At 37.2% G+C, this 23,587-nt stretch overlaps 2 long non-coding RNA genes across 5 annotated transcripts; both read left to right on the forward strand.

Moving 5' to 3' along the window:
* Window positions 1-197: 197 nt before the first annotated feature.
* LOC142601537 (uncharacterized) lies at window positions 198-2,604 on the forward strand. Its single transcript, XR_012835055.1, has 3 exons — window positions 198-314; window positions 916-1,025; window positions 1,968-2,604. It is a non-coding gene; the product is annotated as an uncharacterized LOC142601537 (long non-coding RNA).
* Window positions 2,605-3,030: 426 nt separating this feature from the next.
* On the forward strand, window positions 3,031-22,562 carry LOC142601538 (uncharacterized). Of its 4 annotated transcripts, XR_012835057.1 has the most exons (10): window positions 3,031-3,734; window positions 4,120-4,163; window positions 5,379-5,485; window positions 8,376-8,455; window positions 8,907-9,053; window positions 11,742-11,824; window positions 14,509-14,691; window positions 16,506-16,564; window positions 20,789-20,945; window positions 21,276-22,562. It is a non-coding gene; the product is annotated as an uncharacterized LOC142601538 (long non-coding RNA). The 4 variants fall into 4 exon arrangements; XR_012835056.1 differs by lacking the exon at window positions 3,031-3,734 and having other exon boundaries at window positions 3,840-4,163; XR_012835058.1 differs by lacking the exons at window positions 3,031-3,734; window positions 14,509-14,691 and adding an exon at window positions 17,818-17,941 and having other exon boundaries at window positions 3,840-4,163.
* The last annotated feature ends 1,025 nt before the right edge of the window (window positions 22,563-23,587 follow it).

Below are 23,587 nucleotides of genomic sequence, written 5' to 3' on the forward strand. Positions count from 1 at the left end.
TCTCCTTCACTGAATTTAGCAGTTTTTCTTCCAGAAGGCTCAGCCCACCTGTTTTTCTCATTTGAAGCTTCTGGGGATTTTTGGCAGGTGGGGAAAAGGTGGGGATTTTTGGCAGGTGGGGAAAAGGTGGGTATTTTTCATTTCCATGTTTCCTGTTTAATTTTCTTCGTTGTCTTTCTTTTCCTTAATAGAGTTGAATAATTAATGGCGTTTCTGCCTCCTAACTTTGTAGTACAAACTGGTGAATCATCACAGATCTTTCAGTGTTACCTTTAGGGAAACAGGGAACTACCTTCAAAAATCTTCTATTATAGGTAAGTAATTTGATTTCTCTTCTCCATAAATCATTCTTTTTTAGAATATGAAATTAAAGAGATTTCTTGACATTTACCTACCCTTACCTAGAAAGAAAACAAAACTGAAAGACACTTCTTTTATGTTTGCTGTACAAAAACTTTGCGTGTCTTTTCAAAGTTAGATGCGTACAAGCTTTACCTTAGTTTAAAGTAAAAATAATAAAAATAAGATAAAGAAAATACAAAGCTTTCCTGTGAAGCACTCTGGGACTGAATTTCCTTCTTTGCACTTAGGCTGAGATGCTGATGAAATGTCAAGTAGATCATATCTGCCTCATCTTCTGATACAAAGCTCTTGACAATCGGAATCTTCTCATGCGATAGTACCTAGGCTTGGTTTGAACCACACTTTATAGAAAGTTCAGAAAGAGCTGAACTTATTTTACTTCTGGAACTCAACAGGAATCATATGGAAATATTTGCTTCAGCAGAATAACTACGAATGTGTTGGGAATAGACGCATATAGCCGGCAGATTTGCTTAATATGCTTCCATCTTCTAACTCATTCTGTTCTGTTTCTGCATAACGTTATTCAAATCCACTCATGTTATTACATAGGCACCTAATAGTAAAGATTGTATTCAACCCACTGGAACATGTTCTCTCTTTTATAAAAGTCTTAAAGTTCATTAGTGTATCTTCGATCCTTGTGGCAGACTTTGAGGTATGTTAATGGGTTCAGAAAAATGAAAACGTACATGTGTAGACATACTCTCTTTAGTTATCAGACCTGCTGTGCACATATACTATATACATACATACATTCATATAAATTTATTCAATCTCAATTGCTTTATCAAAACTCACTTTTCATTACAGTCAAATAGAAACAGCCTTTCTGATGTTTCGGCTCCCCTTTTTAAAAAAACGAGTGTTTTGAAAATACCTTTCCATATGGTATTGCAAGCATTCTAAATAGGTCAATTTTCACAGCTATTTTGTTAAAAAGAAAGCAAAACTAACAGTGAACTCAGGGCACCAAATTAGGCCCATGCACTTGACAACTGAAAGGATAGCAAAGATCTGTGAAATGTATTAGTGTAGTAATTGCTATTTAAATTATCTTGCTAGGTAGTGGGTTGTCTCCTACAACTGTAACAATATGATACCTAGACAGTGTAGAAGTTGTACTAAGGATGTGCTCTTTTCTTTGACAGGTGTAATACTACATTTTAAAGAACAGGCAGAATATTTTGTTTATACAGTTATGCTTATTTTAATAACAGGCACTGCTCTTTTAGGCCTGTTCAGTACAAAATCAGACTTGTAAAATATAGATTTATTTTTTTTTTAAACTCAATAATAGAGAAGTTACAGCTTGCAGGATCAATGCATTGCTGTGAAGAAAAAGAAGAGAGATGAAAAATTGTAGGGCAAGACTGGTGAAAGCAAAAGCGAGATCATCAGGTAGAGATGTGCTCTTGGAATATTGTAATTACTGAGTGTCTGCTAGTACATAGAGCACCAACAGGGTGTAAAAATAAAGTGGTTATTCACAGTTACTTATTTCTGTTATGCTCCTTTTTCTATTGAACAGGATTTTTAATTAGCTTTGTAGGTTTTGCACGATTTGTAGTGACCATACAATGTCCATGTAATGTTTCTTTCAGGATATCTGGGTCGCTATTTTATACTTACGGACTTTTATTAATCTTTTGTTAATGTTCACGGTAAAGTTTCCCAGAACATCTTCTACATAAGTACTAGTGTCTAAATTTGAGTGTTCCGTGGATCCTAAGCAGAGCTGGAACATAAGGAGAACCAAAAAACTGAAATTCTTCAAACCACAGTGCACTTTATCAAGAATTAAATTGATTTATATACCAATCTTTAGGAACCTTTAGCACAAGCTGGTTTATTCTGCTTCAGAGATTCAGAACAAAACTGTACTTTGCACTATTTTTTGTTAAGAACACTGTAAGCATAAGTAACATTAAAACTGAATATGTGGTTAGAGTTGAGAATAAACAAGGTCTGCAAGAATTGAGACTGGTATTTAAAATGTACTTTTGGGGTCAGGTAGAGTGGCAAGAAAGTGCCTTCCTGCTTGCTTCTATTCTTGTTAGGTACCTGGTAAGTTAAAGATGAACTGCATTAGGTATACAGTAAACAATAATTAATTTTCTTTTACTTCAGCAAAGCATGTGTATAGTATTGTATTTCATTTTCACATAGTATGTCTTAGATTATGATTTTGCAGGTTCTAGAAAAAGATACAAAATAAAGGAATATGTTGTTAAAGAAATAACTGGACATTCATATTTAGAAATATTGATATTCATATCATTTAGAAAATGATACTGCATGAGTTCATTTAAATACAATTGAGAGACGGATTGAAGACTGCAAGAACTGACCAGGTTCTAAACGCATGCAGTTATCTGGGGTGCAATTACAATTGACTACCAGAGCTGTATTTTTCCCTCATAGCAAAAAGGCAGGGTAGTTCTGTGTTTCTACAAAGCTTTGAACTACCTTCTCACTCCTGGTAACAATAATATTTGGATTCAAAAAACTTACAGTGATCCAGAAAACTTGCAGTGATCCTAAGACACTTAGTGCAAGAGTTGTTTCTTAAGTGCCTGAATACACTGTATGTGATCGATATTTGAATTATATTCCTTTGAGAAGTCAATAATTTCGTTTTACTGCATTTCATTTACTGCATTTCATTTACTGCATTTTCATTGCATTTTTATGTTACTTTCCACCCTCCTAGCACACAGGATTGCTACTGGGTTGATTCCAAACTTTTGGTATCTTTCAAGTACCGGTAAATCTGGAAAATTCTTCTTCCTTTTATTAAATAAAAACTTATAGTTACAGCAATCTATGATTAACCCCATATGTGAGGTTTGGCTTTTGTAAGTCTTTCAAAACTGGGGGATTTTTATGGGAAAAAAATGAAATATTTTTCTCTGGTTTTATTTCAACTAAATATATTTTATTTTGCCAACCAAGAGATAATGACAGCCCATTTAAGATGTCAGATCCTCAGCTTCATTGTTTCAGTGAACTGGATTAAAACTGCCTTAAATCTTGCCCGAGAGAAGGACCTCTGTAGGCACACAAACCTGATGCAGAAACCTGAAGAAAAGGAACATGGATGGCAAATTTCCACTACTTGTACTCCATGTCCTAGATTGGTCCTTTGGTACACAGCGAAGCATTGCGCTCTGAATCAGATGTGGTGATGCTGAGCAATGCTGATGTCAAATAGGAGACTGGAAAAACCAACCGGTGCTTTATCTTTGCCCGGGTCTCCCACTCCTGGACTAGGTGAAGTTCTCACTCTGCATAGCCGTGAACACAGGGTTTGCCTACTCCCCCGGCTGCGCCTGGGGCATCGCCGCTCTGGAGGGCACATCTGGGCCCGGGTGAGTCAGTTTTCCTTCAGCTTGGCACTGCCGCTGGCATGGCGTGACGTGGCTCCGTGGAAGGGCAGGGAGCAGCGTGGGTCCCGCCGGGGGGATGCAGAGCATTTCACCTTTATTGCCGTTGGCTGAAAATTTCAGCTTGTTGCAAACAACCCTGCGCTTTGCTGCCTAACAGATCTGATTTCCAACGAACCAGTGACCAAACAAAAGTGGGTCCTAATTACCTCAATCCCGGGTTTTTCTCTGATAGAGTTTAATGGGTATGAAGTGTTACTATTGATTTCCATGGGAACAGGAAAGGGCTCATGTTATCCAATGCATACTGAAAATCCTGTGACAGTTACTGGAAGGCAAAAAGACATGCTAACTCTCCTTTAAATTGCAGGATGAAAATTGTGTATTAGAACAATTATGCCTCGGGGTGAATGTGTAAGTATAATGATACTGAAACTTGGCTTCTTTTCAAAATATACAATCTATGACAGTTTGGTATTGAAAAGCTGGTGATTCACATACGTAAAAAATAGAAGCTGAGCAAAAATGTCAAGGTGCGACAGAGGGCAAACCTAAATTACTTCCAATAAGAAAAAAAATTGTTCGTTTTTTAAAGAATAATAGCTGAGTCTCTTTCTAGGAACATATTTATATCATTAAAATATCATTTATGTATTAGACATAATTACAAATTAGATGGAATAATTTTTTAAAAGGTGCAAGTATATAAAGAAGCCTCCCACTCTGCACATTTACCATGCACAGAAACAGCTTCTACTATGGAGAGTAGGAGTTAATGGTCAGTTTTCTTGCTGGAAGAAAATCACCAGGGAGTCCCATGGGGACATACTCATCAGTGATCCGAAAAAGAGAATGAGCAGTGAAGTGACACAGTTTGCTAAGTTATTCAGGGTAATGAAGGCAAGAGTAATGACAAAAGAGATGCAGAAGGTGCTCTCAGGGACTGGGTGATAAAATAGCAGATCAAGATCCATGTTAATATACGTAGCGTGGTAAATGTGGGAAGAAAAAGAATGTCAATTTAACATACGGAACGGTAGGTAGGTTAACTCTTACACTGAGAATCTCGTTACTGAGTATCGCACGAAAGAGTTCTATGCAATTCAGTGTAAATTTCCTCCGTGGTCCAAAACCCCAAATATTTTTAGAGAAAAGAGAATAAAGCAGAGAGCACTGTGCGCCATTACGCGTACAGCTGCCACATCACCTCGGTTTGAACCCTGGGTGCAGATCCACTCTGCCCTCTAAAACAGTGCAGTAACGTGTTACCATAGGGGTAGCGCACTAAAACCTGGCAAGATACAAAGGTGACCAGGATAAGGAGACGTTGGGACAGATTTTGGGCAAGTGTTTGGGAAAATTCAGCCATGAAAAACGGGGCAAAGGAGATGGGAATAAAGTATGTAAGTGATAAAGTGCCTGCACTCCTATGCTCTTCTGGGGATATCTGTAACTGACTAGTCAAAGCCAGACTAGTTTCTAGACCATGCTAAACTAGCTTGCTTTTTAGTTTATGCCAATATCACTGTACTTACAAAATGTCTATACCTGCATACTACACTGTTGAAACATTCTGTTTATTTTCATGAGGGAAAATAATCTTTTTATTTGCACAAACATCATCCTTAGATACACTCACAGAGCTTCTACTGCAGTTACTGGATGTTCTCCAAGTTCTAGTGAGATGATAAACAACTGGGCACTGGACTGAGTAACAGAGGAATTCATATGAATCCGTAAGTCATGAGTAAATAGCTTAGCACCCCTTCGGGCCTCAAATGTTGCATCTCACTAAGTCAATTATATATAATAGTTACATTTACTACCTCTACTGTGATCCAGTTTACAAATGAACTATACCTCTCTGTCACATCCATTTATTTCCTATTTAATTCCTTTCTTTCTGGCATTTTCAAACCATTCTGTTCTTTTATTATAGTTTAATCTAGGACAAATTGAAGATGAGACTAAATTACAAAAATATTTTTTTTACTTTATCTCAATTTTTAAGTGTCTTTTATCATCTTTTTTTTCACCAGATTACTAATACTACCTGTTATATTTTGTGGAAAATGTGTGCAAGCCTTGGAAATACATGGGTTTATGGTTGCTCTCAGGCTTACAGTCAGAGTACTCTATTTCCAGTCAAAGAAACATGTGATTTTGAAGGGCCATGGTTTATTTTCAGGACTGGTTGAAATGGTGCTGGTTCAGAAAGGCACAGTACTGCTTTGATTTTCATCATGCTTGGTTTGGGGAATCTCTGAAGTAGGTGTGGTAGAAACTAGCCTAGGATACGCTGAGCTTGTTTTGGCAGTGCTTGCTCTTAAAATTCTCTAAGTCCATGTCAGTATTTTTTTTTGCCATAATGAAGATTTTGTTCAGTGTCTATCTCATTCAGTTCACAGTATTTTTTTTTTTCTTTGGCAACATGTTTTGATTGCATGGGATAATTTCTAAAGGGACATCGTGCTCTGTACTTACGGTGACCCTTACGTAATGTGACGGTTTTACTACACCATCTTGCCTGTCTATTGCAAGACGGACTGTTAGAGTTACTGTTATACTTTGTGGATGGATGGTTATGCTTTGTACAGCAGTGATCTGGCCAGATATTCCATTCTGCTCCAGCAGAAAATCAGATCTGGAGGAGTTCAGTGTTGTCTGATCTTTTCCACATATGAAAGGAGTATTTAAAAGTATAATGTCTTCAATGGTCTTATTTGATCAATTTGAGGGAAAAATAACAACAGCATTAAATAAATTCCTATGTAGAAAATTGCCTAAGGACTCAGGCCCCAAATGGTTTAATTTCAATATAAAATGAGAAATAGCTGCTTTTCGCCTATCACAGCAATTTTTCCCTTCAGCTTTTCAATTCAGCCACTGCATGTTGCATAGCTTCAAACGTACTGATATCCCAAGCATGACAACAAGCTCTTCTGGATATTTTGAGTCCAAATTTTTACGAATGCTCTTTTGAAGTTATCTATTTACACACCAACCTTTTCCCAGCTTTGTGTTCAAGTCAGGCACTCTCAAGTGAACAAGTGGGGAAACTGGTGTTCATTCATATTAGATCTATCAATATTGCATTTATTCAGCTACACTGCCTGCTTAAACATACATTTATTAGCATGAAACCTTACAATGAATATGATGATACTGGCTGAGCAGTAGGAGGAGGGAGAATTTTGTAGATTTAGCTCATAACTTACACATTTACGACACCTAAGAAGTAGGTGTGTAAATACTAGAGATGCTTGAGCCACTATTAATTAATAAACCAGTTAACCCAATCTGACTATTTCTTTGAAAAATGAAGTAATTTGAATAAAGCCTGCCACTTAGATTCAGTACAGTCACCTTTAATTTGGTGATGAATTCACTAGCGGATTCTGCAACTTCTTAAAATCAGCTCGGGAATGCTAGAAACATTTTCCACTTTCAATGAAAAACTTCTAAACCAGCCACCTTAGATGTCCTAGCAAGTCTGGTTTGAGCTGCAGGTCACTGCATTGTGAACCTTGGCTTTAGTTATCAGGATTTGCTAGCCCTTTAGCTCACACTTAATTCTCCAACTTTCTTTTTAATTGTTTGTAGTTTGAATCCTACTTAGTATGAAATAATTGTGTGTTATGCCAAAAAGCACTTTGAAGAACTCTCCCAATCACATATAATTTCCCATAGATTTTTTTCAAAGCTTCTGCATATTCAAACCAGCTGTTTCCAACTCAATATGATATTTAGCAATACAGGCTTTATGAAATATTCCAATTTAATTCCATCCTAGCTACTAGAAGGATCCTGGATTTATTTTCATTTTAAGTCTTTCTTCAGAAACAGACTTCACGCTCTTCTGCCCTTACAGATAAGAATAGGCCAAGTTGTTCAGATCTGGTAGCGAATGTTCAAGACCAAGGACATATGTAAAATACAACAGTCCCCTCTCCTGTAAGCACGTGATCAGCTACAACTACTACAGCCTGGATAGATTCCAAGGATCACCTATTACTTAAAATAAACAGCTACCCTTATGCAGCAAACCTGCCATACCAAGAGACAAAAATAACCTCAGTGCCAAACTTGAACTGGTGGAAGCATCACACATGAGGTGAAATGATACTGCTTTATTTTTTTACTCCAAAATGCTCTTTTAAATAAGGTACAGATTAAAATGTGACATTCAAAGCACAAGGGCCAAAGAATTTCACCGGATGTGCAATTACCAAGAACTGCAGAATATTAGCTTCCAATCTTGCTCGAGAAAACAAGGAGTCGTTTCAGAATAGCAGAAAAAAGTATTTGTATATTCCAAGGGACCCCTGTGCTTCCCAGGCTGATGAAAGGGAAATGAAGGTCACTGCTTATGCAAGGTGCGGCCTCTCAGAGACAATACCACTGGTTTATTACCAGTGAAAAACGTTCTGATTTGACCAAGGTCATGCAGAACAGCTCATTTTTTTCTGGAGAAAAAAAAAAAAAAGATTTTATTACGCTACATATCACACAATTTAAATCTTTTCAACCTTGTGCCAAGCATGTTTCTTAGGCTGTATTTTCTATTGTAATACATTTATTTGTAGAAATTTCTGTAAGAAATAAATGTCCTTGTCTTTTTCACAGAAATATCATCTTCACTGAAAAAAATCTCTTGGATGTATTAAAGAAGATATTTCCCCCCCCTCAAAAATTGTAAGACTAAGGTAAACATTCCACTTCTCCTCTTTTACATCATTAATAATAATTGATTAGGTGGAAAAAATGAAGAATTTTATTTTGAAGTTCTGTCGCTCTCAGATTATGCATTGTTGAGTCCCGAATGCCTATTGACCTCTTCTTTTTTATCAACAGACTGAGTTTGCCTAAGTTGTATTGGTTCATGAGCTTACATAAATTGCACTGCATTGTGGAATGTCACAAGCATGTGCTTTTTTAGGAATTCTGAAATGACAGAAGCAAATGTGGACCTTTAATTGTAGAGCAAGCACTTAAAGAAACTATGCAGTCTTCAGTTTACTGAGTCAGCACTATGTGAATTCTAGTTTCTTTTTTCTGACACAAGTCTTTAACTTACTTATGAGTTACGTGCATAGCTTATGAAACTAAGTTACATTAAGATGTGGTTAAAAGTAATTTGTTCATCCCTACACACAGATTTGGTAAATCTGAGGACTAAGCAACGCTGAATCAGTGTCGTGTCTGTGGCAAGAATTGGTAACTGTTGGAACTGGATGTGAAATCATGTCAGTTGGTTGTTCCACACCTGAGGCTGCTATCTGACCTTCCACACGCTGCTCTGAGGTACGCATGAAGGCTCCCCTCCACGAGCAACTTCAGACCATCTTCCCAGAGGTTATTGTATGTTATTGCCGCTCTTACTTCTCCCCTGCGCAGCAGTGGCACCAGGGCTGTTGCAGAGCTCGTGTGCTGGAATAGTGGCCGTGGGGGTCTCCTGGTTGCCTCCTCTGGTTCAGTTCAGCTTTGCAGGCAACGGGAATCCCTTTCTGTTCCGAGGGCCCGAGGACACTGCTAGCTCATGGCAATTGTCACCTCTGCATTACAAAGAGCCCGTGACTTCGATGATACAACTTTTTCTTTGGGATCTCATTAAAGACTCTGTAAGCCAGGAGTTAGTCCAAATAAGATCCCTAACATATTATCTATGGGGAAAATCACCTTATTTTCTTGAGTTTTTCTTGTGCTGGAATGCTTTCCGTATTGTAACTGAAACGTTGTCACAGATTCCTTTTACAAGACGTTTAACAATAACATAAGCTTCAGCTGAGCCCTTTTATGGTAGATAGAAGGTGTTATACATAATCTTCTTAGGAGCTTTGCATGCACTGCCTTGTACAGCAGAATGATAATAAAGTTACGTTGACTTGCTCGCCAAGAAAAAAAAAAAACGTTACTACAGCAAATTAAATATTCTCCTAAACAAGCATTTAATTAACAAAACAAGATACAGTAGTTATTGTTGGTCAATTAGAGATGTAATAATTACTCCCGATTAGCTGACGAGAACAGCATAAGTATGCAATTACCATAAAAAAACTGAAGTGCAAGTAAAATCAACTAAAGAATATATTATGTTGAAACAAGTGGTAACTGAAGTATACCATCAAGTCTTCTGTTCATCTTTTCAAGTACACGTTTAAAAAAAAAGAAAAAAAGAGTCAGTATAGAATGGTAGTATAAAGCTATTATTATAAGATATATAATATTACAATACTATGTTCTTAGTATAGAATAGTACAGAGCCTCTCTCTCCCTCACTCTTCCCTTTCAGTTGCCCCAATTTCTGTAAAAAGAAGAAAAAACTGGGCTTCCAGATTGTGTCAGATTCTTGGAGAGAAATTTTAACATTTATTAGAACTGGGGAAACAATGTACAAAAATTAACATATTCAAGAATGTCTGGCCTTATTCTGTTCATAAATTATTTCCAAACAGACTGAAATTAAGGAATTCATTCTTATTCAAAATGACTCAAAAATAGATTGTGCAAAGATAGACTAGCTGTTCACTAGCTCTTTTTATAATACTTACCTAAATCATATTCCATTGTTCCTTTACTTTGATTAAATCACTAAAATATTTATAAATCTGTAAAAGGATAATCAAAGATTTTCTAGTGCTGAGTTCTTGAGGCTATAACTGAGATGCAGAGACTAACAAATCCATCCATTAATGAAAAATAAATTTGATTAGCAAATATTTAATCAAATGTCATTGACAATAACTTAACCTTTCCCTTTTGACAGGAAAGGGTGCCTCTATTAGACACAAAGTAATTTTGATAATATTTCAAATAATTTAAAGGGAGACACTGACTCTGGACTGCACTGCAGTATATTTTTTTTTTGTGTCACTCGGCTGCTGTAAAGAGATTACAAAATAAACTCCATCTGCTCCAACGGATAGCTTTAAAGCATGTTCAGAAGTGAATAAGTACTTTACACATCTTCTAAGGCTTGGTTTTCAGGGATCAGATTAGGGGTGAAAGTGGTCATAGCCAGAGAGCTTTCACAGGCATTGAGGTCACGGTGCAGCCTATGCACAGGAGGTTTTTAGTGGCGGTCTAATTTAGGTGAGGAGCATGGACTCTTCCCAAGGACTGAATTCTCCCCACGTGCGTTTCTTTGGAGGCAATGCTGGCTTAAATGTCCTTATCTCAAACCGCTGCTCCCTGCCCCTCTCCCTGCTGTGCTGGAACCACTGAATCCACAGCTTAGTAGTGAACTGGACAGGGCAACAATTCCCAATGTTTTTGGGTCTTTTTTTTTCAGGGGGATCACTTACCACTTTTTAACTAAGTATTACTTTATTCTCTGCCATATTATCTAAAAATAAAATATTTTAAAATAATAGATGCATACATTAGATTCCTGTTTTTAGGACAAATTATGTAATTTTTAGATGTAATCGTATTTCCATGGTCACACGCTTTAAGATAGACGTGCAAAAATATTTTCTAAGTGTAGCCAAGTCTTCTTTTGAAATGAGGTTCAGATAATTTTCTTATTATTCTTAGTTTGAAATGTTCAGTATAATTATGTAGATCAAGTAGTAACTGTGAACCTATGAAGTGATGTATTCCGAATTCTAACATCAGATACATCTATTGTTTTATTATTTTCCATTCATCACGTGCAACTAAAGTGGGGAGCCATTGATTACACAGCTCTTTCAGTTCTCCAAGCACTTTAAAGATGCTCATCCCTTTTGCTTTCTGAAGAAGCTGCAACTTAAACCCAATGTTCAATTTATGCAGTTGGTATATTCCCTCCATGGGAATACAGAGCACCGCAAGTAAGTTCTTGATATGATTATCATTTTGTTGGTATGGAAGATGATGTGTATAGACCTCATTGTATTAGATACTGTCCTTATTTATCACCTTCTTTATGTAATTATACCGACAGGTTCAGGGAAAGTTAAACTAGTGAAAGGTCACTATTGGGTCTAACTAATTTTATTTTCCTACCAGGAAATGAAAGGCTTTTTCCTGATGGTGCTAGGACAACAAATCATTCCATGATGCATTCATTACCTGCATATCAATCCCCTTGGGTAAGTATGCACAAATTAATTTTCTTTTTTTTTTTTTTTTTAAACTTAAGCATCTTTAGTCTTTAAATTCATAGAAGTTCAAAGCACAGACTCAAACACCTGACACTCTTCGAGTATGATTTTGCAGTATTTGGTTTAATCTTGGCAAAAAATGTTACAATGCCAGCCCATTTTCCATTGGTTTTGTATCTTTATTTCTTAATCATGCCTAAACCACAAATTTGATGAAAGCAGAAATGTTAAATGGACAACTGTGAATTGAGAATTTAGATCTATGGTCTGCTGCACTGTAGGATTGGACAGAAGTCAGGAATCCCGTCAATGATTGCTTAATGTTATGAGCAGTAAAATCTTAGCCTGAGAATTTGGAAGCTCAAGAGAATAATATAATCTCACTATAAGTTCTTTAGCATGGTTTAGAAAGTGAAACCTTTTGTCTTTGTTCTGTAGAATTGGCTCTTTACTCCAGCTAGTTTTCCCCATAAATTGTGTTCTGAACATCAGAACCAGAAGGCTGCTGAACTTTCCAGTATCTCTATTTCTTTACTGCGTCTTTTGTAATTGTTTTCAGAAATACGTGTGTGCAGTTTTGTTAATTTATAACCTTAGAGATATAAATTATCTTGCCTATAGATCCATTCACTTTTAATTCCAAATAAACAAAAGGTATGCATCCAAGCATTTGCAGAAGTGTAGTTACTTCAATAGACTTGGAGGCAACTCTTAACAGGGAACACTCCTTCAGTGCAGGAGTCAGTGGATCCAACAGTGGACTACACCAGCATTGCTTAACCCCCCTCACAACAAAGGCATTTTCAGCACAAAAGTATCTTTGGAGAAAGTTTGATGGCACGGAACTTTCATAATAACTCTTAAAAAAAGAAAAACCTTTCTCCACAAAGCCGATAGGTCTGCCTGAACAATTTCAATCTGCTGTTGGCAACTGAAGTGAGTAGGAACAACTTTTGTGTTTCTCTGGCCTTTAACCATTGGATCAGCTGGCATCAAGCATCGCCAGAATCCAAGGTCATCTTCTCACCACGCTTTTCATCTGAGCAAACTTGGCTACGATGGGTGAGAGCCTGGACCAATGCATACTGATATGAGAAATCAATCCTTAATTCAGCAATAATACCTAATTAAACATTGGTAATTTAAATAGTCATAAGGAACATTTTCCTAATTAATGTACTGGCAAGAACACTCTCTCAAGGAATGCCAGATTTATGAATTTTGAAAGTGCGTTATATATATGCAATTTGTTAATGTGACTCTGGAGAAACTTGACATCAGAAACTCTAGAAAAGCAGTCTGTAGTTTAAAATCTTTAGCCTAATGGAAGTTGGAGCACTTAAAAAAAAAAAAAAAAAGAACAGATGGAGAAAACTGAAGGGAAACAATGAAGAAAAGTACATTTAATTTCTAAGGTTCCAGCAATTTAGAAATATTAGAACACACATTGAAATCTTCATAGTCTTAAAATTATAACCAACAATCCCACTATAACTGCTTGTTAAAACCCAATTTCAGTTGTTTAACCTTATATTTACTAAAAAAACAAAAAACGAAGAAAACCAACCCCAACATTTATATGTTACCATGGTTGTAGAAAGGTTAATATGTCAGAAGAGATATACTAAGTCTAAAGATCTTCTAAGTGTTATAAAGCACAGTCATTTTGCATTTTTTTATTAAGTCGATAAATGTATTACTATGTAAGCAATTTTCTTGACACAAATTCAATATTTCCATGTGTAACCTGGATTTTCAACAGTGAAGGTGTCCAAACCATAGAGCATATCTAGTGCAATGGTAGAATATAACAGTATTCAAGTACTCATCATCGTCAATGTTATTATTACAATATTATTATATTATAATATTGTTGTTATAATTCTATTATAATAGATTAATAGTAGATTAAAAACCCCATATGCTCAATTTATGTCATTATCGACCGCCACTAAATAACTTAGCAGTAAGGTTCTGCTGTGTTTTATTTTTTTAAACAGTGTCTGATCTTTACCTGTGTTTTCCTGAAAAAAAAAGTATGGATGTATTCTAATGGTTGCAGCCATCTGGTCATTCATATAAAACTGGAAGTAACATTCTTTCCAAATTCAGAGTTATGACACAAAAATAAATTCTACTTGTGTGCTCTTCCACAGAAAGGTGGACTTTTTGGCTAATGTTGCTGTTATTCTGTGATTCCCAAAGGATTTTTCTTCAGAAGTCAGGTTTGTGGAGTGATAGTTAACCATGACAGCTACAGAGTGTTCTTGGATAACTCAGATTTTTGTAGGAAGACCTGTCAGAAGCCAGACAGGTTGAAGTATTTCACAAGCTGTCCATTTTTAGTAGAGAACTCAGGAAGTAGTAGTGATGAAATTTATAGTTGAGAAAGAGCAACCTGCTATGTAGTCTTGTTGCATTTTAGATCTAATCACAGAAGACAGACATTCTTTTCAGTTGTATTTTTAAGAGATCGGAAACCAATAAAATGCACAGATAATAACTTCCTTTTACGCTCTAAATTACCATTTGGGGGTTTTTTTGAGGGGGATATAAGAGGGAGAATGTGTGACTCCTTCGTGTGCTTTCAAATTTTTAGCACCATTGTAGCTTTCAGGTACCACGCTGAAAGAAACTGTGCTGAGACAGAGATGAAGAATACTTTTTTTCAGAAGGGACTTCTGGAGATGTCTAATCCGGCACCCAGCTCAAAGCAACATCAACCCTGAAGTCAGATTCCACTCCAGACTTGCAGACTTGCTAAGGGCCTGGCCCAGTTGGAATCTCAGATGCATGTTCCAGTCTCTCTAGACAACCTAATGGCTTTCTACTTGATCAGCAACCAGACTGCACAGGTGCGTGGGGATACTGTGTCCCAGAAGCAAGGCTCTGTGTTTTCCTTTATTGAGCTTCATGAGGTTTTTCCAGCTTGTCATATTCCCTTTGAATGGCAGCTTTACCCTGCAGCTTTTCAGCCTTTCTCCTGATTTAAATAATGTTATATTTCACCTTTCATTTAGAGTCTTCATACAATATTTTATTAAGAAGGGTATCATAAGAAGCGTTCAGGAAATCAGGAAACTAGCACAGAGATGTAGCATGAGATGTCCAAGGTGACTGAACTTTGGTAATTGTACTATGCAGTCAAAATGGAAATGAACAACAGTTTTTTATGTCTTTTCTGGTCAGAGATTGGGGGTGTCACCCTCTATGTCACTGACCAGCTGGAGTGCATGGAGCTCCACCTCGGGATGGATGAGGAGCCAACCGAGAGCTTATGGGTCAGGATTAAAGGGAGGATTACTCGGTGGATAAGGAATTGGTTGGATGGTCGCCGTTGCTGTCAACGGCTCGATGTCCAAGTGGAGACCAGTGACGAGTGGTGTTCCTCAGGAGTCGGTATTGGGACCGGCACTGTTTAACATCTTTGTTGGCAACACGGACAGTGGGATTGCGTGCACCCTCAGCAAGTTTGCCAAGGACGCTAAGCTGTGTGGTGTGGTCAACATGCTGGAGGGAAGGGATGCCATCCAGAGGGACTTTGATAGGCTTGAGAGATGGGCCCGTGCAAACCTCATGAAGTTCAACAAGGCCAAGGGCAAGGTCCTGCACATGGGTTTGGGCAATTCCAAGCACAAATACAGGCTGGGTGGAGAATGGATTGAGAGTAGCCCTGAGGAGAAGGACTTGGGGGTGTTGGTTGCTGAGAAATAACATGAGCCTGCAATGCGCGCTTGCAGCCCAGAAAGCCAACTGTATCCTGGGCTGCTTCAAAAGAAGCGTGACCAGCAGGTCAAGGGAGGTGATTCTGCCCTTCTACTCCACTCTTGTGAGAACCTCCCTGGAGTACTGCGTCCAGCTCTGGGGCCCCCAACATAAGAAGGACATGGACCTGTTGGAGCAAGTCCAGAGGAGGGCCACAAAGATGGTCAGAGGGCTGAAGCACCTCTAATATGAAGCCAGGCTGAGAGAGTTGGGGCTGTTCAGCCTGGAGAAGAGAAGGCTCCGGGGAGACCTTATAGCAGCCTTCCAGTACCTAAAGGGGCCTACAGGAAAGCTAGAGAGGGACTGTTTACAAGGGCGTGGAGTGATAAGACAAGGGGTGATGGCCTTAAGCTGAAAGAGGGCAGAGATTGGATATGAGGAAGAAATTTTTTACTGTGAGGGTGGTGAGGCACTGGAACCAGTTGTTCAGAGAGGCTGTGGATGCCCCATCCCTGGAAGTGTTCAAGGCCAGGTTGGATGGGGCTTTGGGAACCTGGTCTAGCGGAGGGTGTCCCTGCCCATGGCAGGGGGACTGGAACCAGGTGATCTTTAAGGTCCCTTCCAACCCAAACCATTCTACGATCCTATGATTCTAAAAACTATATAGTGTCTGAACTTATGGCCCTGAGGCAAAGACTCCATTCAAATGCAATTGCGGAACAGTCAATGACAAAATGTGATAACAAAGTGAAAGGGATGGAGAACGCCGATCTAGAATGGAAACCTGGGGAGGAACATCATGGCTGAGTCACTTAGAAACTGTGTATTTACTACCTTCTTACTTATTTATTCTCACAGTAGCTTATTAATACACTCACACGTGTGTCAATATCAATACAGATGCCACTAATAACTTTTATATAATAGAAAATATTTTAAAATGTAGCTACTTTTTTTATTTTAGATGCGTGAGTTTAAGAATGCCTGAACTGCAGCAACTTCAAAAGAGCTAATTTTCAGTGGGTGAGTTGCAGGGTTTTTTTTCTGAGTATCAGACCTTTTGACACTCCCCCTTAGGCTGAGCAAACAATTTGTTTTTACTAAAAATCTAACTTTGTATTTAGTCAAGTATATATATTTATCAACACAGTTCTATTCCTACATAGACCTATGGGAAAGTCTGTTCTTTTTAGATTTGATTTTAAAAGCAACTGAAAAGTCTCCTATTTAGATCCCTTTTTGTACAGGAATATTGGAAAGTTTACTGGTAATCCAGTTTAAAGCCAATTAACAAACAGTAACTAACAAGCAACAGTAATAACAGGCTAATAATAAGATAGTTACTTTTATGATGAAAAAAATGAGAAGTGAATTCCTGCCAATTTGATTACTGGATACTGAATAACTTTAAACAAAATCCTCCAGTGATAGATTTGAAAGAAAGGCATTGAACACTTAAACCTAAAATTTAAGGTGAAAACCACAGCAATCATAATTGTCATTAAGCGTAACTTTTATGGAACCTGAAGTACTCTGTTATTCTCTATAGACTCATATATTAATAAATGCTGCAAATCTACACTGATAAGAGAAGGAAATGTACTATGTTCTACAGTTAAAGTGCTTATGTTGCAATGTTACATCTGTGAGACATAATACTCCTGCAGTACTTCTAATATATCATACTAACGCATATGGGCATACAGAGAACATAGGATAAATGTGTCATTAAAACATAAAAATGCTGCTAGCTGTATTGATGCATTAATATGCTCTTAAAACATAACCATATGTAGATTCATGGACATTAAAGTTGGAAGGGAGCATTAGATAATTTAGTTTGAACTCTTCTGTAGCAAAGGTATCACATTTCACCTACTCCCAGGTATCCTGCCCAAAGAAACAGAGAATTTCTATTTTCATTTGTCTCAGTTAACCATCTTCACTGCTTACAAATGTGTATATACATGAGTATATCCTTATAGTCTCCAAGAGCCCAGTCTGAAGTCATTAGGTTAAAATCATCTCAGCTAGTCCAGCTGTATGAGGCTATCACACTTCTGTTTGTATGGTACTCAAGTGTTTCATATACCTTTCTCCAAGAGATAAAAAAAGAACCTTTCAGAATTCAGTACTTTCTTGCCCTTCACATATAATTCTACAATCAGGTTTTCCCCAGTGCTTTTTCTGGAAAGACAAAGAGACTGAGATCTTTTTTTACTAACTATAAAAATTTTGTCTAGTAATTGTGAATTCTCATTTTCATCATTTTTCAGCTTTTTAATGTGGACATGAGAACAGGATAAAAAATTTGAACATTGGTATTTTCAGTGCTACCTAGAAGGATTACCACCACCTAACTGCTCCTGCCCATTATTTCCAAGTTTAGAAGACAGTAAGGTAGCTTGATTTTAATTTCATTTTTCCATACCAGAGTTTGTTTATCCAATACAATCCCCATAACAGACTTCTGTCCTAGGAAACCATGGCTCAGTCCCCTGTGCTGCAGGTAGAACTCAGATTTCTTTTAATTAGATGAAAAACATTGCATTTTCTTGTTTTAAAACGCATTTTGCTGGAGTGAGCCCAAAGTATCGAGGTTTGAAGGGATTTTTACAGAAGACACAAATGCCTTCTATTAATACTCCAAACCCAGACAGCAGCAAAACGGAAGCTGTGCAGTCGCGAGTAGCAGGACAGTGTGCTCAATAAGCTAATGAACACTGCTGAGAGTTCAAACACACTTGTTAGGCGGACTGCATCTGCGTGCCTTTTGAATCAGAGTTAGCATGCGTCTGGCTGCCTCAGAGCAGAGCCAAAACCAACAGAAGTCAAATAAATATAACTATTGTAGTCCAGATCATTCCAGATGAATGTGAGGCCTGATTATAATTATTTACCACTCAACCAATCCTTGCATCAGCCATAAATTTTATCAGCAGTGATTTTGTGCTTTCTTCCAAATCATTGCTCAAAATATTGAGAAGCGTTTATCCTAGAGTACTGGAGTCCTGTATTACTCCATCAGTGCCGTATGCTTAAAGTGTTTGACTCACATTACTTAGAAATATGCCCCTATAGATGTATACGGGTTGGAAGCATTCTCTAATAGCAAGAGATGATCCTAGACAACTACTTATAATTTGCCTCATGATAAATTTAGACACATCTAACCATATACAAATCTCACAATTTTTATCATTAAAAGGCTGTGAAAACAGCTTTCCACCCACAGGAGCCACAAAGGACAAAGAGACACATACTACAGAGTTAAAATTCCTGTCCTGACAGTAGGGAAGTCTGCATACCTGGTTATTTAAAACTAGCAGCCTGGATTCAGGCACCCATGTGAAAGTCTGAAATGGAAAACATAAGTGAATATATAGTCTTTAGGTTTGCTCTAATTTATAGTCTTGAGCAATGATTTGGTCCTTAGAAGACTGCCAGAATACCATGTACTCTGGTCACTCCTCCCCTCTTTCCCCTGGACGCTCTTTTCTTTGAGATAATTAAAATACTTGTTTATAACTCAGGTCTTCAATTATGCGGTCAGTATCCCCAGTTGGCCACTTAATCCAGTTTTGGGTTTGTTTTTACCAGTAGTACAGCATAAAAGTACCTTTTATGCAGCTGGATCTTGACTATACTTTTCAGAAAATCAATTAAGTATTATTTGCTAATTTAATTACTGCTATCTAACTGATGACTTTGCAGACTTGTTCTTTATAGTATATTAGGAATATGCACCAAAATCAAATCTCTCTCTGCATAAAAAAAGCACTGGTCCAAAACGCAGATGGAAGAGTAATGTGAAATAATGGCTGTTTTGTTCATTTTTGGCTCTAGACATTTCTGGCTTTAAATATCTACCAAAGAGGTATATTTTGTCTTCAGATGTGGCACCAATAGAGCAGTATGGAGTGGTTTTCCCAGGGTAGCTCTTCCCACTTACGTTTTCTTGCACAGGTTTAGATTTTCAATGGTAGTGCCTAGAGGACGTGGAGGGATAAGAATATCATTAGCTCAGTAATTCAGAGCACATTAGAGTGACCCGGCTGTCCTAATTTTAAAGGTTATTTTAATTTTATGTAAATCTGTAACTGCCATTCACCAAAAAAAAAAATCTGCATAATATGCCTTGCATTTTAGTTTTACTTGTCATCCATTTTTGTAAGTGAACATGAGTTAACTTACTTTTTTGTGTGTCTTCTGGAACACCAATGTCTTCTGAAGTGAAACTTAAAGAGCTTAATTAAAACTGAAGAGGCTTTTCTCCTCCCTCCTTATGAAATGCAAACTTGTAATTTTCCATTCTTATTTCTTTTTTGTTCACCAAACAATTTTCAAAATTATGTGCAGCTAGAACAGAAAAGGTAACTGTTTCGTATCTGTGAAAAGAATAATCAGAACCAAGGAAAATATTCAAATGCTTAGGCTAGACTCTGACCCCAATACACGTATTAGTGAAGGGTTATTCACCTTATTAAAATTAATCCCAAGTTCATGTCACTACCTGCCCCAGAAGGCATTCCTTTATTTTAATATTTATTACATTTCATATTCTGTACTTTTAATTAAATTTTATCTTTAATAAATCCCCTTTTGCTTTGTTTCACCCCCTTCTGTGATTCACTAAAGAAGTTTCATGATAGGGACTCTAATTTCCTGATTGGCTAAGCCTACTTCCAGAATAAATCTCTAAACCTGAATGACCACATTTTATACGCTACCAGAGAGTCAAAGAGAAAAGAATCATTATAAGAGAACGCTCCCTCCTCACACTAGCAGATGATATTCTCTGCTCTCTGTCCCTTCAAGTTATTTTTTACTGTTTAAGGTTGGCATTGGTCCTGGCTGAAAGAACTATCAGAGCCCATTCTTTGAAAATCTCCTACTGGTCTTTTCCCTGTTTGGTAAAATAAAGACTTTGCATGAGAAGACATGCAAATACGCAAAAAAAGTATACGCTTTTTTTGTTTTAAACAGAGTATGTGAATTTAAGGAGGCAGGAATTTTCACAGATATTGGCACAAGGTAACATGTCTGAAATTCATGCCATCAAGCCTCAGCTATGTAAGAACCAGAGAGCTACTCTTAGTGGGTCTCCTAGGCCCTCTAATCAATGCATAGAGGGTCATAAAGGGTAACAAATTAAGGCTGGAAGCCTCTATAAGATAATGGGGAGAATCATCCTTTGTAAAACTCTGCCTACCTGCAGTAATGCTAAATATCAAAAATATTTTCCAGGATGGTAAAAATCTATACATTTGTGAAGAAGAGATTGACAGTTAAATGAAGATCATTAATTTCTGTCCTTAAAACAGTAAAATCAAGTATACACCACAACATCTTTTCAAAACCCTGAGCTTCCAGGCAAGGAGATGCACCTCAGATACTAACACCAGTGAGTTTACCTTTCTATCCGTATAGTAGAACTATTTCAGTTAGTTTTGAAGTATTTGAATAATCTGGATTTAAAATGTCCTGAAGCCCATAGCAACTTAGGGTGGGCCATATCTCATTTACTTTCACATCACACTCTAAATTTGTTAAACCTTCCTGTCCTTTCACACCTTTGTTCTGACTAGGAACATGGTGATAATGAAGTCCTCACAACAGCAGCATCATGTTAATCTTTTATCTGTTGCTGTTGATTCTGGACTTTACCATTTTATAGTTCTTTTTAGTTTAACTCTCACAATGACTTTGTTCATTGTTCTCGTTTTATGTTCAGGAAGGCTCATCAGGAGATGAAAAAAAGCTTGAAGCGTAAGAAACATCACAGAGGCTGTCAATTAATATCTCATTAATAAAGAAAACAACAACAAAATGAACAAATAAACAAGGAAAATAGGCTAAGTGGAAAGGTGTTAATTGAGGAAGATCTGAAAGGCTTGAAAGATCTGAACATAAAGAATTGAGAAAAGAGTGAGTTTTTCACGTGAATTCATCTGCCTGGAGATGAAGAATTGGTCCTGCATAGCTGTGATGTTGTGAAACAACATGAAGAATACAGGCATAAACAAAATCAACAGAACTAGGAATGAGAGTAGACGGACAGTCAGGATTCTGGGTTAATGTAGATGGAACGGACACTTGGTTGAAAATGTTTCATTTTCAGGTATCATTAGGAAAAAAAATCCAATCATTTCTACTAGCTTGAACACCAAGCCAGTGACCTGAAGTGAAGAAGAAAATAAGACTCCTGCTTTCCTTGAAGGGCTTGGTGTGAGGGATGTGCACCACTTTTCAGGTCCTTGGAACCCCGCCTCCCATATTGGCCACTCTAAAACTTTGACATTGTTCTCTTGATCTAGCTATGTTAAATGCTAAAATGGATGAATGACATTTGAAGACTAATGTGGGGTTTTTTGGGAGGTTTTTTTGAGAATGACTAGGAGAGTTGGGAAAATTGGAAAAAAGGGAGGGGGAAAAAAAGGGAGAGACAGAATCCTTCACATGTGAGTCGCATCCATTTTAAAATCCAGTTAGAACAACCAGTGATAAAATTAATTTCTGTGTGCTAACTTTCAAGAAACAAGTTGATATGTCCAATGGAGATTACAGGCAACAAAAGCAGTCAAACTAGACCTCTGACCACTGCATTATTGACCCTTGTTGAGTATTCTAATTAATTAAAATAATTAATTTTGTTAAGGAATGTGTTTCACACTGTTATGTAAGTCTAGCTATGATTAAAGGAAATATATGAACAAAATAGGAAGGTAATTTTGATGTATTATGTTTAAAAGAAATTTTAGTTTGTCTTCTGTATAATTCCCATTATCAGCATAATCATCTAGTATTGCGTGTCATTTTTCTTCTTTCTTATTTTCACTAAGACTACCAAAAAAAGTGTAAAGATCTTGGGATATTAGTGTTTTTAAAGTTGTTTTTTAATGTTAAAGACTTTTATAAGATGGAAAAGACTAGCTGAAATCAGCACAGAAAGATGAAAAATAAAAAGCATAATTATTTTTAGAGCTGGCCTCTTGGGCTGGGTATGGGCATTTCAGCTGAATGGAGAAAATCTTGCAGTTTCCGTGTCATACTTTCTCTCTTTGCATATTTTAATTTCTAAGGCTGTCGAGTTAAACCATTTTATCAAAATTAAATTGCCTGAACTAAAAAAATAGAAACAAAACAACAGCAAACCCTAGACCTTCTTCATTAGCCACAGTAAGGTGTACAGTATTTTTTCCCCAAGACCAATTTATTCTGTGAACCATGCATGCAAGCTATCAAAAGCTGTAAATTAGTGGTCACCTCAGGCATTAAAAATAGGAGCTCCTTTACAGGAGCTCCCATTGAGTCAGTCTTTTTCATCTTTGCTAATTAACACTTTTTTACCATTGCCTTATAATAAATAATTGAAACTATCATGTAGGACATGATTCAGAAAAGAGAGAGCAAAAACTTTAAACTAGATCATTTTCAAAGAAATCTTTCTCTGATTGGCTTCTTCAGTAAAACCCTGAATAATTAGAAAATAAACTGTTTTCTGGCTTTAAAAAGTCTTTGAAACTCACTTCTACCTGAACAACTTTAATTTACATGCATATAGAACATCTTACTGGTGCTGAAACCCAAACATTTCATTCCATGAAAAATGCAGGTAAGCCATAAAATGCTTCACAGTGGCACGAGGAGCCCAGCGGTGTACGCTGTAGTAAGAATGCGGCAGCATCACAAGGTCTTCTAAAATGAAGCAGCAGCAACTTGTAGTATGAAAAGGAGAGTTAATCTTAAAGCTTTTGGTTTGTGTGTCTTTGATGCCGACTGTAGGATTTCCAACTAACTAGAGCTTCTTCAGAGCATGTGAACACGGTCTCCCAGTAATCTGTTAACACTCCTATCAGCTCCTATCCCGTGTTCGTTCAGGAGCAGCATGATGTAGTGCTGTTAGATAGCACAGGGAAAACGTAGTTAGCTTATGAGCTAGGAAACAAGAACACCACCCAGCTACCCATATGAGCAAGGCTTTGCCCGTATTTCTCAGTAGGTTTTAAGGCACCCCAACTTTGTACTAATGCTGAGCTGGTATTA

Source organism: Balearica regulorum, chromosome 4 (genome assembly GCF_011004875.1).
Source record: "Balearica regulorum gibbericeps isolate bBalReg1 chromosome 4, bBalReg1.pri, whole genome shotgun sequence".
In the NCBI taxonomy this organism is placed as follows: Eukaryota; Metazoa; Chordata; class Aves; order Gruiformes; family Gruidae; genus Balearica; species Balearica regulorum.